At 40.7% G+C, this 14,492-nt stretch overlaps 1 protein-coding gene across 3 annotated transcripts in view; it reads left to right on the forward strand.

The window, feature by feature from the left end:
• The window catches only part of COL4A2 (collagen type IV alpha 2 chain), a 147,603-nt gene that overhangs the window by 78,722 nt on the left and 54,389 nt on the right, over positions 1-14,492 (forward strand). The window lies entirely within an intron of this gene.

Raw genomic sequence — 14,492 nt, forward strand, 5'->3', positions numbered from 1 at the left:
ATTGTGCTCTGACGTCAATTAGCTGCTTTCTCAAATTATCGCTGATTTCTACTGTCAAGGATTAGGTATGCGATTGGGTAATGAGGTCATCAGTTCTCTAAGGTATGACTTGAATGAAATGGCAAGTTACTTAGTTAAACAGCTGAAAAGCAGTCTACTAAGTCTAATCTTTTGCTAGATCTTAAAATACATTTCCAGCTATTTTCCGTAACGTTTCTCCTGTATTTTCAAAATACATTTCACTACTGTTTTTATTTTTTTTTTTTGATTTTCTGCATACTAAGATCTGAATTTGTTGGGGAAAGTTCAGTCTAGGAGGGACTTCTGCAGAAATCCAGTAACTTCTTTGCATAAAATAAAGAACATTATTTGAATTTCTGTGATAATTTGAAATCTTAAGACATCCATATCTCAGTGTTTAGATAGGCCTTTATAAATAACCAAAAATTATTTGGAAATTATAAGAAACCATATTTCTCTTCAGAATAAAATAGTTTTATTGAATGCTGAAAGGAAATAGTTTTGATTTTTTTTCTGTCCACAATTTATTATAGTTAATAATGCAAATGCTTTCTCTATGATGCTTCGTTAAAATTCTCCCTGACTTGCATAATCCCCATTGGGTTACTAAACTGTCTTCTTTTAGAATTAGCTCCATCTTCTCAAGGCATCTAATATGTGTAGAAACTAGATAGATAAAATCATCAGGAGTCATCAAGACCAAAAAAAATATGCAAATAGGCAGATTTCTGGTTTTCTTCATTGTAGTTAGGTCAGTATTTATGGAACTCATGTTGCATTAACCCAACCAGCATAACTAGAAATTATTTTTCATCAATTCTTAATACAGTACTTGCTACTGCAAACTCAGCCCCTGAATATTCTTTCAGCCTTATTAAGACAAATTCATTTATATTCTTTTCATATATCTATCTGTTCCAAAGTCTGATGTGGGTTTCTTTTTTGTTTGGAGGTGACAGGGGGAGTAGGAAGAGAAGTACGGCCCTAACTCAAAAATATCCAGAGGAAGCTGATTATCCCCCCATCTTTCTTTCTCTGACTCTTTCTTCAAATCTCTCCTTTTAGTTGCACTCTCTTTCAGTTGCTTCTCATGCCACGAAGTAATGAAATAGCGGTCTGTGTTCAGAAAAAAGTAATTTTTTACTCAGGAGTGCTCGCTGATGTGTTCCTGTGGAAGCAAGTAACTTAACAGTAGAAACTCTTGCAATCTAGTTCAGAACTGCAAATTCTGCCTAAAGCAGTAGGGTCGGTAGAGTGACAGGTCTGGCGGGGATTTAGCTGAGGTTATTAAAGCGTCACAGAACCAGAAGCCTAGCTTGCCTCGTAAATACTGCACCCACCTAAACCGTAAAGATACGGGAGACCTCACACGTACACAAATATGTCTGCAACAGGCGTGCAGCTGTTGTATCCACAGGCAGATAGCTGTAAACTTGCAGCTTGGCTTTTGTTAGTAATGCTAACTTTACCTGAATAGTTCACAGTAATTACCAGTGTTTAACAGTAAGGAAGTATACTGCCTTATGTCAGTGACTCCCTCCCCTTATCTGTTTTAAAGAGACTAGAGTGCTTTACGGCCTGTGTTAGATACACAGAGATCTGAAGACAGCAAACCAAAGGGTGAATAAATACATACACAGACACAGAAAAATTCTGCGGACATCACAGAGAGGAAAAAATCTAAGCAATAGACCTGACAATCAGCTAAGTGGCAGGATCTTAAGGAGGATTTTGAACATCGGGTGTATTGCCGTATTTCATCCATTCACAGAATGGTTGAGGTTGGAAGGGACCTCCTAGGAGCATCTACACCAACCCCTCTGCTCAAGCAGGGTCAGACAGAACAGGTAATATTTGGTTATTCTTGCTTATTGCCCGGGTAATTTGGGGGTTACCAGTCTCTAGGCTGTAGTGACTCATTTAGCCATCCACATTGTCACAGTTTGTATTGAGCACTGTAGCGCTCAATAACAGTATTGCTCAGAGTTTGTTTGCTTTCACGTAACAGGTGTCCTTTGCCTCTTGACAAAAAAGCGATAAAAATATAGGCATTAGCTTGCACAGGGGAGCTGTCATTGGCTCTTTTCAGAAGCTAAGTAAAAGCAATAAACTCTCCCAGATGCAGAAGAGGTAAGAAAGTTAAATATGAAACATTTTTTCATGCAGAAAGGGAAGAGGGAGGTCAAAAACTCCAAGGAGCCATGTGAACACGAAGTGTATGTGTTACTGTCTCTGTCAAAAATACAGAAGACTGATGCTCCCTGTGGCAACTGAAGTAATTTCAGGTACCTGGAGGTCCAGGCCCTATAAATCTAGGATGCAGATGTTCCAGCATTAGTTAGTTTTTTGGAAAGGAGAAGTAGCTTCAAATTTGCCTCTTGCTGCCTTTCATCCATGCCTGTAGCAGAAGGGTAAAGCAGGAGAGGCATCCTAGCAGATGTTTGGGGTCATGGTCGACCTGTGAACTGTGCTGTTCTGACCTTTCATCACCAGCAATTTGAATTTCCCTGTCAATAAATGCAGCCTCTCCCATTAGGCTGATGGAAGCATCTCTGCAAGTATATTATCATAAGCTCATGAAGACAGCACGGCAATGCACAGCACTGATTTCTTTGACACAGCTAATACTGCAAGCAGACCGTGTTTTAGCCAAGAAGGCACTAACTTGACACAGCTTGGAGGCATTCCAGAATCAGAATCTGAAATACTGAAAGTGCTCCCCTCACGCTGAAGCCTGAAACCAGTCCCCAGTGATGGGACCCAGATGAGCAGTCATGACAAATGCTTTAGCAAGCTGTCTGTTGCTCCCATAGAAGGTGAAGGCTCCTTCTGCTCTTTCCCCTTGTCTGGAAGGCTTGTCTTTTCCTCCACGTTAACTGCATTTACTGTCAGTTGGAGAACAGCCTTAGTTTTCTCCAGGGCCTGCCAAACTAATGGCATGTCCTTCAAGTAAAAGAAACTAGCCATTACAGTTCACTAGTACCTTCACTCCCTTGGTGTCTGCAGAATGAAAAGGAGTAAAGGATCGAGCAGAATGATTTGCTCAGATTCTCATCCCATTCCTCACCTGAAGCAGCTGCATAGCCCACACTGCCTACAATAAACGGTTAAAAAATTTCCAGTAGCATTTGAAATGAGCATTTGAAATGATAAATAGGTTTTCTCCTTGAGCAGCTGTGGAACTGTCTGCTGCTGCTGTTCTCCAGAACATCTTCTCCCATGAGTGATGACATTTTGGAATCTGCAGAAGATGTGTGGGCACTCTTGGCCCCCATTATTGCTACCTCAAACTGAGTATCACACAAAAACTAGATCTTTCGTAATGGATCTGGAGAACTATACCTTCCTGTTCAAATTCATGATTCACTTGACCCTCTTCAGGACTGTTATCACACGTTACATTCAACAGAGAGAATATCTTTTTCAGGTAGATGATATAGAACTATTTCCTTCAGGATTCAAAGGAAAATATTTTACTCTCCTCCTTCCTGGTTTCAAGGGGGAAGAAAAAAAGAAAAAAAAGGCTTGTGTGGGATCACAGAGACTTGTCCAAGTAATTCGTTGCTATAATACTTTCCCCGGATCATTTAACTTCCCTAGATCATTCAGCTTGATCTAGTACTGTCAACTTACAAAAATCTTCTGTGAATCTGTGCATTCAAAAGACAGGAAACTTAACTGTATTATATAAAAGACAACTGCTGACAGCTTTCAGTATTTCTGTTAACTACCTGAAGATGGCAAGGCTTCTCAGAGATTACTTAGCCTGTTTGTTGTTTTTGGAGACGAACCCAAGATGAAGCCAGGCTCAGTTTAAAGCCCGTCAAAGTGATTGCGTTTGAATATTTGTGATGTTAACAAGCCACATCCACAGGAAGGCGTAAGGGTTCATTTAGCTTCAGCGTAAGCTGACTCAACAGCAGGCTTCAGCAGAGTCCCAGTTGCTGAAATTTCTAGAGCATCCGCGTTGATACTAACATCAAGATTAGCAAATGGTGTAGAGAAAACAACTGTGCAAACTCTGTTCACATGATCTCACAGCACCCCACTGCTCTTGAGACCCATCTGTCCAGAACTGTTAGGAGAAAAAAAAAGATGTGTCTTATTCTGCATCAACAATGATTCTTCATAGTGCCGCGCACATCTGCCTCAAAGCCCCCCGTCCTTCCTGGCGGTTCAGAGCCAATCATCTGGCCTTGCCGGGAACTCGGAGACCGTCCCAAACTGTAAATTCCCATGACCGGAGTGTGAGGGTGTCTAAGGACTGCACTGAGTCCCTTGTACATGCTGCTAGAGCGTGTATTCTGGGTTCCCATGTGGAGAGGGTATCATCTCCGCACACACCTTACTAAAAAAGTCACAGCCTCTGTAGGAGAATGAAATTCTTTCTACGGTTAAAACAGCCAGTAGTAACTTATATTTGCACAATCAAGTCAGTTTTGATAGCTGTTCCCACCACAGAAATAGTTATGTTTTTGTTTAAGCAGAAGAGGAGCACAGAATGGAAAAATTGGCATATGATAGACTGAGCTCCTGCAGGGGTTTTAATTTTCACATACTCTTAAACTCATGGAGCCTAATGAGCTTAACATTTTGGCCAGTTGCACAATTTGGAAATTTCAACAGTGAATGGTTTTTGGACAGAAAAAAAATGTTCTCACAAATGTGAAAAGTGAACAGATGTTACTATTGGTGCTTCCAACGCCTACTGACAGAAAACATCTGTGTTGAACTTCCTGAATTTTAGGATCTTGAGAACACTCCCACACACCACCAAAAGCCATTTGAAAGCAATTGGGCTGGCGGATCGGCTTTCGGGTCTATGACTGAATGTTCTAGCGCGAGCAGGTGCTGGTTGTTGTCTTGCCTTGAGGAGCCCGGCTAGCCAAGCAGCAGCCTTACAGCTATCCAGCCCACTGTGTTATGCAAGTTTTTAGCATTTTGTGTGACCTGTGATTTTAAAAAAGTCATAAGAAGCAGTTGATCTTAATAGTATGATGGTAATAAAATGAATGGAATGAATGGAAAGAATGAAACAACGGTTCTGCTGTAGATACTAGCAGATTAGGAGAATTGCGCTGCATCATATGGTGCCCTGGGAAGTGTCTGGCTTTTTTAATCCTGTTAAAACCCATGTTGAATGAACAGAATTTTCTACTGTCCTGAAAACATACTCCTTGTGCTAAAAACATGTGAGGCATTTGCAGTCCCTCAAAATGCTCAGTCAAACATTTATTAGGTACCATGACCAAAGTCTACCCTTTTACATAAGCATGATGCAGCAACTGTCACGGAGTAGCTGGGAGTTCCCTGCTTCCTCCCGCTCCACACCCATCGTCTTAATGTTTGTCTGGCTGTAAGAGCAAATTTGGCAAGATGGTTTTCCTCTCTGGTGAATTTTTGGTCGGCTATCAAACTAACCTTCTCCAATTAATTAAGTGGTGATGAATGTTTCGCAATGATAAATCAATGTCATTTTAGTGTTCTGTAAAACATCATGAGCCCATGATCTCAACTTTAAGTTGATTCAAAGTAACATCTTTAAGTCATTTTAGTTAACTCTTTCTTAAAAACAGTATTTAGTTGGAACTTAGAGGACAATATTTACATGTCAATAGAAGTAATTTTTTTGTGTCTTAGGTTGGTACTCTTGGTTTACCAACACAAAATGAGTAGCTCCATTAGTCGCACTTCTACTCGCACCCTAACTCAAAGCATCTCTCCAGGTTACACAGCGTCAGGCCAGCCCCAGCTCTGCTAGCTCTGCAGGTTTCTGGCATCTGAAGACTTCCCCATGGTCCCCTTACATCCTTCCAGAGCCCCATACCAGAATTGCAGCAGAGCCCAGTGCAGGCAGAAATTTTTTTATGCCTTGAATAAAGATGATTGATAGAAACTGAGCTAAGAAGCTATAGAAACGCTGGTATTTATGTGGCTCCTAGCAGCCTAAAAGAAACATGTATCTGAGTAGGCAAAAAGGAAGCGAGGTAGGGGACAGATGATATGCTTGGAATAAATGAATATGCTTTTGAGCACATGGCATTATCATCTGATCACTTTTTTATGCTGAAACATTTGTAACTTCCAAGAAAATACTACTACTTTGCACCACCAGTAGCAATGGTTCTGGCATATACTGTCTGCCAAGTTCAGTAAATTTATTGCATTTATATCCAGCTCCTTTTTCATGCAGCATAATTTTCATGCTCAAGTTTGAATCTTAATCCTGACTGCTAAATCCACAATTCCGGGACTTGATCTTTTGGGGTATTGCCTTTTTGCACAGTTTAGAAAGCAGTGATGTGGAGGTCAACATTTGAGGTAGGGACCTAAGATCCTTTTATAGACAATTAAGAAAAATGGGCACATTCAGGCTGCATTCGTTTGACCTAGTTTGAATGTCTGCATCAGGATATATCATGCCATAAGATGTCACCCTCATCTGATGGGAGCTTTGGATGTAGATAAATGCCCACGTTTGTTCAATAAATACAACCCTTAAAAAAAATATGGTGCCTTTCAAGTCATTACAAGTCTTATGCATAATTTGGTAGAGCATGCTTATCAGATAGTGTATTTGCTATCATATGTCTTAGTTCTGATTCCAAATTTTCAAGCCAGTAAATTATCAAGAATTAAACCAGGATGTGAATTTATAGCCTGGCAACCACTGCTCCACGTTTAGCGTCTGCTTACACACTGACCCCACTACAGCTTACTTCTCAGTGGCAGAGGGGTAAGGTACTTCATATTTACCAGACAGTAAGAACGTGAATGCACAGACTCCACAAACGTCTGATGTGTTGCAAACTCAGTCCCTAGCTCACTTAACCACCTCATCATTTGTTTGTGCAGCCAAACTTCGGCAGAGGTGCTGCTTCGAACTTTCAGGGCTATCCCCTTACTGAGTCTGCAGACAAAACCACCCTTCCCCTCTGCCCACCGCTTCCTTCCCACATCTTCTCCTTCTTCCTCTTCTCCTTTCCTCTGCGCAATAAACTTGTGAAGACTTAGCATGGAAAACCTCATGAGGTTTTGTCTAGACTTGCCCTTTCTGATGTTTATCTTTGAGAGACCATTGCATAGTCCAGGTATCATTCTTTCTACAGCAGCTCTGCAAAGCACAGAAAGCATTTTTGACATGTGCTCCTATGTATCTTCTGACATGAAGAAACTTCTAACTGGTTCTTTCGAGCGCTTGACCTACATTCTAGCGTATATTTTCTTTTACGCATGTTTTATCTTCTTGGGTGACATAGCAACTTTCCGGAAGATCACACATTAGATCAAACCATGGGAACAGAAAACAGTGCAAAATTATTTCATTTACTGACTACAGAGAAGGGCTGTGGCTTCTGGTAAAGAGAACCCTTTCATAGTTCTTTTTTTTATGAAGATTTAATGCTTATTCCTTCCTTAATTAAAAAAAAAAAAGCCTTCTCCAAGCTGAATCACTGCTCTGGAATTAATGTTAATGTCATTTGGTCGCCACTGTCCTGAGAGAAAATGTCGCATGTCCAGACAATGTAGTTGAAAGGGCAGCAAATTGTTACCATGCCACAAGGCTGAACTAGCCTCATTTTTTAGTTATTTTTAACTTAAAGTGAATTTTATAATTTTTTTGTTTACTTTTTGGTATAAATAAAAAAGCTTTTTAACAAATGAGAAGGAAAGTTTTTTTCTGAGAAAACAAGCTGGAATGTGAAACTCAGCTAAATAACCTCTGAAGTAGCAAAAGATAAATTAAAAATAGAAATAACCATTAGCTATGTACTTTTTTTTTTTTCCCAAAGCTTGCTGACCCTTTCAGTGCTGCTCTGTGTTTAAGAATTGAGTATTACACAGTTTAAGGCACATGAGAAAAGTTTGCTTCATTTGCTTGTCAATAGTCAAGTTAGGTCACAGAAGTCCATCCCTTCCTAACGCTGGTAACCAGGTGATGGCAGAAGCTAATCCCAGCCCGACAGTAAAATACAGATTCAGAACATAAATTTGAGGAGATGCAGGCCTGTGACATTAAATGTAAATTTAGCAAGCCACTGGAGAAATAAAATAGTAAGTTTTTCTCATTCCTCTTAGAAGACCAAGTCCTTCCACCACGCGAAGGAAGCCGTGCTGCTCGGTTGCCCGATGAATTTCATCCCATTGCATTTGCACTTTCCCAGCTATCTCGCTGCCAGACGTTTTGCAGGAAACCTTCTGCTTTTGTTGCCTTAGGCCTCGCACAAAGATGTTTTGACCCTACCTGAACTCTTTATCAGATTTTATAACGTGCTCTGGAAACCGGCACCTGCGGTGGTCGGGGCTGCCTGCAGCAGCAATGGCTGGTGCCATCTAGTGAGGAGGTTCTGAATGCTCACTGCAAATTGAGATTGATCATCTGTCTTTTAGAAAATAGTCACTATTACAGTCCTGAAGACACAGAGATAAAGTGGCACGCTAATATGTTTAACAACCAAGCCTGCACAAACTTTAGGATTTTTTTCTCCCAGATAATCTTTCCAGTGGCTAGCATTTTCTACCATTCCACAGATTGTTCTGACTTACTTCCCAGGTGGAATTGCAAAATGTTTAAAACTTGCTAAAACAGTCTCTGAGTGGCTGAGGTGGATGGAACCATCCAAATTACATTATCAATGTCCAGCATAATGATACATGGTGTAGAAATGTACCGGTGTCTTCTGCATCGTGGTAGATGTTGTGCTCATCAGTGACTGACTGTACCCACCAAAGCTTTGAAAGTGAGATATTTTAAACTTGGTTTATTCCAGTAACCACCGAGAAGTGTTGGTAAACAAAAATTTCATCTTAGTAGAGCTGGCAGGAAAGGAAGACTACGCATGTATCCCTGCCATGGAGATATTAAGCAAAAATAATCAGTTAGGACCCACAGGCTCTTAAAATTGTTTTGGAATTGGTTCTGCAAATAGTCAGAGGGCGTTGTGCGAAGAGCTGTCTGGAGATCTGTATGTACTGGGCAGCCTGGGGCCACCAGAAGCAGTCGCTGACTCTAAAGAAACTGGTTGAGCTATGGCAGCAGGATGCTCCATGTGGTCTGCTTTCCTCTGTCTCTCAGCCCAAAGCTGGGCAACCCCGTAGCTGAAGTATTTCTGGCGCAGCATGCACTGTAAGGAGCTGAAACCCCAAACCCTTCCCTTACGTATTCCCCTCTAATATGTTCAATCCATAAACTCCTGGATTTATGCCTCAGGAGAAATGCCAGGTGATATGCCCATCCCAGTCTGATTTAGTGTGTTGCAACAGGGTTCTTGAGGTTATTCCTTGTAGTTTATATTTTGGGGGGATGGGGGAAGCGCTAAGGTCATACATTTTCCAGTTGGGCTCAACGATTGCTTTATTATACCTACCTCCATGGAAGACGCCCCATCCCTGGAAACATTCAAGGTAGGGTTGGACAGGGCTCTGAGCAACCTGATCTAGTTGAAGATGTCCCCGCTCATTGCAGGGGGGCTGGGCTGTATGACCTTTAAAGGTCCCTTCCAACTCAAACTATTCTATGATTTTATGATTCTATGCCTCAGAAAATCACAAATTCACTACCTTTACGCCCCATTTTCCACATTTTGCCAGCATTATGTTTAAAAACTTTTCTGTTTCTTTTCTGTGTGCCCACGGTGATACCTTTTCCTGGGTTAGCACTTTTAATCAGCTCATAAGTTGCTCATTTTCCTTCTAACCGATTTTATTCCCTCGTGAGCTGCTCTCTGTTCCGCTCGCCGGTCTCCCTGCAGTGGAACTGCATCGAGGTCCTTGCTGTCACATCCTTTCCCCATCCGTTCTTACAGGGACTGTTCCAAGCTGAGCCCTCTTACAAAAAGTCCCAGCTCCCACTTGTCCGTCACGGTCAGATCACCCTTCCCACAGGAAGTGAACTTGTCCTTTCACCAATGACCTTTTTAAAATGGCAGGGAATTAACCTCCTTTCTTCTTGTCCACTGTTAAATAAATGATGGCCTACAAGGATCGTTTTCCTGTGGGGAATACTGAGTCATCGCATTCCGTGTACCAGAAGCAGTTGCAAAATGGAAGTCTGTAATGAAATGCGGAGAAATGGGCTCAATGACAGTGACGCTCTGCAGTCATTCCGATTCTGTCTCCTCTTTATTGCAAATCAACAGTTTTCTCCTTTCTTCGTATCTCCACACTGGTAGGTGGGATTCTCAGCAATTTGTATTTTAAAACCTTTGGAGCAGTTACTGTCATTTATTGTATCTTTATTTGTATAGCACCTCAAACAATTGGTTGCTTTCAAAAGTAGCACGCCCTCCTCTACCAGTTTTGTTTCCACACTGTAAATTTAGCAGTAAATTAGAAGGAAGGAGGAATTGCAACATGACATCTCTTTCATTTGTCCGATCCTAAAGGAACTGGAAATTAAAGTTCAAGCTGCAGAACATGAACATTCAGTACAGATTTAAAAGTCTGCTCAGGATCTTTTTAAGTCCACTGGGACTTAATTGCAAAATGCAGTTACTAAATTCAATCACAACCCCGACAGCATTTTCTTTTAATGCACGTCACTGGACAAGCGACAATGTATATACAACATTGCAAATATTTTCTGGGAAGATTTCCTCCAGGCTTCCTAAATTTCTGACCTTTGCTCCTCTCTGTGAATAGCTTTTGCACATGGCTGGGCCGGCCACATGAATTGAGCGAGACCTTTTCCAGTCAGCTGAAGTCGCAGGAAGAGCCAAGCAGGGACTGCCTATGTGGGAGTGTATCCTGACATTGGGAGCTTTGTAATTCATCTGGACAGTCGTGGAAATTTTTTGTAAGAACAAAGGAAAAACTTCTTGCTAGTCTACAAGATATTCCATAAGCCCACTTTTTCCTTTTCTTTTCGCATACTCCCTCTGAGGTGCTGGCTGCAGGATGCCGGGCACGCTTAGGTAAGCCTTTTAGCACTGGCCTGTAAATCCGGTGGTGGGTGACACGGGGTCATCGTGCCACGCTCTAGATTTGGGAAGAGTTCCAGTTCACCCCAGCAAAATGGGAAGCCTTCTGCCAGAGAGCACCGTGGGCCAGAGCACGTTTCTGCATTGCTTTATCATTTAAGGAAGGGGAGCACCAAAGAAAGTACTTGGCAAGTTGTCTAAAATATGACAGATAGGGATAGCATTTTTACCTAGGCTTGCCTTTTTTTCTTTTCTTTTTTGACCTGGAAATTGAATCCGGACACAATTTCACAGCTTTGGAGAATTTTCTAGGATTTCTGACCCTCCAGGAGCCCAAGCAGAGCAGTTCCATGTGTGGCATGTTTCACACAGGGACTCTAATAATTGAGTCATGCTTTATTTGACTAAACCTTTCAAATTGATTGCATAAATCTCCTCAATGACCTTTGCAAAAGAGAGAATGTTCTTAGGTCATTTGCTAATGAAAAAGGGGCACACTTGTTCAACAAAAGATCTAGCATAAAGCAAGCAGTGTAAAAGCTGACAAGTCTGAGTTAACAAAGGTTAACAAAGTTAATTCAGTTAACAAACCAAGGTAGTAATTGGCTGAAGAATTACACAAACATTGTCATGATATGAAGTGCTTCTCCAGCTCTGACTGTAGCCTCATGCTAAACTGGTCCCAGAGGGATCGATTCTCTTGTCTTTATTGCAAATAATATTAAATAACCCCTATTCCTCAACAAACAAATGATCAGATAATTACCAGGAAAGTGTGGGGAAGGGACGCTGGCATTGCCCAGCTCTCTTACTCGTTTTCCATTCCTTGTTTACTTCTTCTTCCACACCAGGTAGGAAAAAGGAGCTGGAAGTGGGAGAGTGGTATTTGGTGCTGGAATTAGAGAGGCAGCCACGTTCCATGTAATTGCCACCTTTGAACTATTGCGGCTCTCTATGGTCCCTGCAGAAAGCCCGGCACGGATTTGATAATTCTGAACATATCCAGCATTTTATCAGAAGTTACAATTAAACGTTTTACACGTGTTCTGCCTGCAGCCTGCTGCCCACAAAAAGGGTGTAGATGGGCACTAAAGAGATGGTTTGCATATCTCAGGTGGACAAGTAGCTTTTGGAACTTATTTGACTGCTTTTGGCTTTCAGATACTTCAGAAATTATGCGGCATTTTCACTGTACAGAATCCACGTTTTCCTTTCTTTGTGGAAGTAACTGAAACATTTATTTTTCAGATCCTCTCAAAATTAAATTGAGACTGGAACCAACTCAAATCTCTACAATTCAATTAGAATAATTTTTGTGTATTCTTCGCAGGCGTATGAGATACGTTTTCATCCTTTTTAAAGGTTCCTCTCCAGATTTGGGTGTATGGGGAAGAAAAAACTAGCTTAAGTATTTAATTAAGTTTTAAGGGTTTATAGTTAGGTGGAAATATTTTATGTTGATATTTGCATAAGAATTGATAGGGCTCTACAAAAAACAATGAAGAACACAGATTATGCATTTTTTTAAATGAATGACATATCTATTATTTCCCTAGGCCATTTCATAGTGTATGCTCATATCTACTCTCTCGTAATTCCTTTATACTTAATCTTTTAGCCATAGTACGTTAAGAAAATCAAGAAAAAGTGGCATCAGAAGATACTTCTTTCTCCTGATCTTGGAGCTCACACTGATGAATATTGGTTCAGATTTAAATCATTATTCTAGTGCATCTAATCAGCATCTTTCCATTTAATTTGGTTAATTAAGAAAAGTATGCCTGCTGTGAATCTGTTTAGACAAGAATCTGCACCTCCATGGGATAACTTTTAGAGATTCACTGATTTTTAAAAAACTGAAAACTACTTATGTGGAGAAAGATGAATCTGTAATAGCCAGCTCTGGCTGGCATAAGGAAGTGAGCAGCCGCTTTTTAGATGCTTATGCCTCCTGCCAACACAAACAATATTATATTTTATATGTATTCATATAACCTTTGTTACGTCTTAGTTTGTTAACTTGAAAATGCGTTGGCCTCCTAGCACCTGATAATCCACATGAGCAGGCTTGGTTTAGAAGTAGGGATGCTATATAAAGTTGGGCTTGGTTGTAAGCAGAGGAGAGATTCTCTTTCACGCTGATAGCTCAAACACTTAAATCCCCGGTGTCCTTTGGCAATGCTCCTAAACCATCAGTTTTGTCAAATGAATCCTAACAGTATAACAAAAGATCCATACTGTGAGAGATCCATCCTGGTGGCTTGTCCTGAGAAACTCCAGGTAATTCATTCTTCGTACTGGCTCATTTTCCTTCTCCCAACAAAAAAAATTGCACTGAGTTTTGTACTTTGTTTGGCCATGTCATCTTCTCAGTATGGACTCATTTGATACGCTACAATAGGATTTAAAATATAAAAACCTACTCCAACTGTTGTGACAGCCATTTTCCATGAAAGCAGTGTGGAAAATTGATTTGTTTTTAAAATTGGAAGTAAGCTGTGTTTCAGTCATAGTGATTGTTTCGCGTTTGCGATATTAAGACAACTGTAGCATAGATAAATGTTAATTACAGATAGGTGGTTGACAATGAAGTTTTGAAAGTGTGTCACAAATGTGCCTGTCCTTCAATAGGAGAATAAAATAAAGTTTGCCTAAAATCAATAAGGCATTGTTCAGTATCTTTACTACAACTTTCTGCATACAAAGGAATTAGGATATTTTCAGGTTCATTTCTTCAAGTCCCTACACGGCCCTCCTCCACTCCTTGCACCTCAATGGCATTGAATGAAGTTGGACTCTTATCCTTCTTGGACAGGGAATGTGTTCATCTTCTAGCTCTTTCTTTCCAGGCATAGGTGAGAGTGTAAGTATTTTATACTGAAACAAGATGCTATTTATTTTTTTTTGTCTCATTTGAATAAATATGTATCTGTCTGATCGTGTTTTGCTGTAACTCTTGCTTTGTGAGATATTGATGCTGCTTCACACTGCTCTGTGAAAAATCTAATTGCATTTTAAAAATACTTTCATTAGAACCAGCTTAATTAGAACGTCTTGGTAGATGGTGCTTTGTGCCATTGAAGTATATTTCTCCAGAAAAGATTGCAGCAATTTACTATTAGTGTCATTAGGGCACTGAGTACCGTAGAGCATGCAAAACATATGGGCCTTTGGTGACACTACGTCTGGAATGGCTTTCAAATACTTTGGTTCACAGATCTCAGACATACCGTCACAACCCATTACTTAAACCACCATTGTGTCATTTCAAAATGATTTTTTCCCCTGTTGAGCCCTGTGATGTTGGCAGTCAACAGGGGATTATTTTTAAACAATGTTTGAAGTGGCCTGAAGAGCCGAACCAGCGCTGGAAGGGAGAAGGACAAGGGAGCCCTGCCTGCAGCTCTTCGACCTGTGTGGATGCGTGTGCATCTAATCAGTTTCAGGCTCCACTGCTAAGTAGAAATATCATCTCCAAAGAGACAGAAAATCCTGCCATTAAATTTCGGGCTCCATCTGTAAGAAATACGGCCACTAAGCAGATTTCACAAT

This window comes from Rissa tridactyla, chromosome 1, assembly GCF_028500815.1.
Source record: "Rissa tridactyla isolate bRisTri1 chromosome 1, bRisTri1.patW.cur.20221130, whole genome shotgun sequence".
In the NCBI taxonomy this organism is placed as follows: Eukaryota; Metazoa; Chordata; class Aves; order Charadriiformes; family Laridae; genus Rissa; species Rissa tridactyla.